The sequence below is a fragment of the Sinocyclocheilus anshuiensis genome, unplaced genomic scaffold, assembly GCF_001515605.1.
Source record: "Sinocyclocheilus anshuiensis isolate Anshui unplaced genomic scaffold, SAMN03320099.WGS_v1.1 scaffold1994, whole genome shotgun sequence".
Taxonomy (NCBI): Eukaryota; Metazoa; Chordata; class Actinopteri; order Cypriniformes; family Cyprinidae; genus Sinocyclocheilus; species Sinocyclocheilus anshuiensis.
Window position 1 is genome coordinate 462,585 of NW_015548215.1, and position 2,206 is coordinate 464,790.

At 29.9% G+C, this 2,206-nt stretch overlaps 1 protein-coding gene across 1 annotated transcript in view; it reads left to right on the forward strand.

Annotated features, from left to right (window-relative positions):
* Positions 1–2,206, forward strand: part of LOC107653872 (laminin subunit alpha-1-like) — a 60,766-nt gene that overhangs the window by 9,544 nt on the left and 49,016 nt on the right. The gene's annotated exons all lie outside the window — the stretch shown is intronic.

A 2,206-nucleotide genomic window follows, 5' to 3' on the forward strand; every position in this document is an offset into this window, starting at 1 on the left:
CACCGTGACGTGTGAAATAAGTAAACATTAACCGAGATAAAATAAAATACAAAACCCTTAAACATATTTGATTTCAGTGATTTGCCAAGGCAACATTTTTAATTTTCATTTAATTTAAGTGCCAAACTAATTTAAGGACCGATTTAGTTTGAACTAAAACTAAATAAATGTAAAAAATTAATAAATATTATATAGACATATTTAAAAAAAAAATTATAATAAGCATAAAATAACGTAAATGCATAAAATAGCAGACTAAATAAACTGAAACTAGTATAAGAAAATACTGTATAGACAAATTGCATTAAACAACTAAAACTAAAGAAAATTTAAATAATAAAATAAAAAAATACTGTGTAGACAAATCACAAAAAATAACTTAAAAAAAAATACTTTATAAAACAACACAACAAAATTACTAAAACTTAAATAAATAAAAATTTAAACAGAAAAATATAAAAATAAAATCTAATTTAAAATATAAAGAAAAAATAACATGGATCTTTAGGGCAGATGGCATCAGTTATTTTAGTATCATTGATAAACTATTATAGTTTTTATTAAGATTTTTATTTATGCATTTTCTGTTTTCATTTTAATTTTAGCTAAAGTTTTTTTTATTCTTTTTTTATTATTAAGTTAATTTAGTTTTCAAGTTGGGGTTAGGGTTAGAGGAAACTAATTGAAATATATATAATTTATTTCGGTTAACGTTTATTTTATTTCAACTAAAGAAAATGTTTTTAATGAATTGAAATTAATGTAGGTTTAGATTTAGTTTTAGTTAACTATAATAACACTGATATACACTTGCAAAAAATCTTTTGGAGATGATAAAAATAAAATTTCATCTAATGATTACAGTCCTTAATTGTCTGCTAAATTATTATCATTTTTCTTCTGTTCTTTGATTTTCATACCATCATATTTTAATATCTAAAGTCTCAAATACAGGCACAACACTATTAGCAGTGCCAAAAAGCAAGGTGAGACAATCTGAAACCACAGAAATCTGAATAACCATAAAGTTCTGCGGCGTAAACATTTAATCGTCTGACGTGTCTGAAGCTCAGCGATTCTGGAGTTTGCGGCTCTGAGCACAGGAGTGTTTTCATGCTGTAGTCTGGAGTGAGGATGAGTCAGGCCTTTGTCTGCGTTCACTGAGGGCCGTGGGGGGAAGGGAAACACACATAAAGCAGGACCGACCCCGACGGGGCCCCAGGCCATCAGTGCAGGATTACACATGCTAATGGACCCCTACACACACACACACACAGACACACACACACACACACACACTCACACACACACACTCTCTCACACACACACACACACAAGAAGCTCTGAAGCCACACTTAATGCCTGAATGTCGTTCGTTATATGAAATAGAAGGGAAGAGAAAGATGCACAAGCACACTTTACAATCAGATCTTTTGACCAAAAGAAGTTCAATCTGTTTGAAAGGCTAAAACAGTAGATGTAGCGTTAAACATGAAGAGAATTGTGTGGTTATTCACACATTTGTGGTATAAAATAAATTTGAAAAATAAAAATAGTAATAATTTAGCAGACTAAGATTAAATTATTAAATGCATTTGTAACAAATCCCATACAGACACACAAAAAAATGTTTTAGAGATGATAAAAGGACATTTAAAATCTTATCCTAAGTGTCTGCTACATTATTATTGCTTCATATTTCATATTATTTTAGATTTCATATTGTTTTCACACTGTCATATTTTATTATTTTATTAGGTGCAACGATATTAGCAATGCCAAAATAGTAGCATTGACATGAAAAATAAACATAATGATAATATAGCAGACAAAGTTTAAATATTAAATGCATTAAAAACATATTAATATAGTAGCGTCTATGTTGTATGTTAAAATAAAGCATGCTCATATAATTTATTTGAAATTATATTTATTGTGGAATTTCTGGAATTGCAGAAATGATTGTTTTCAAACAGGTTTCCTGAATGCTCTTCCTGCCTGTCGTAGGCCAATCAAACAGATATTGGTTTAGACCAATACAAACTGGGCAAGTTTGTATTTGTAATTAATAATTGTGCAAAGGTCAGAGTTCAGATATATTTTGTGTTTTTCTTTTTCTGTTTGGCGGCGGTAGTCGTAGCGTAGAGGATTCCTCACAGGGGTGTGTGAGTGTGTGTGTGTGTGTGTGTGTGTGAGAGTGTGTGAG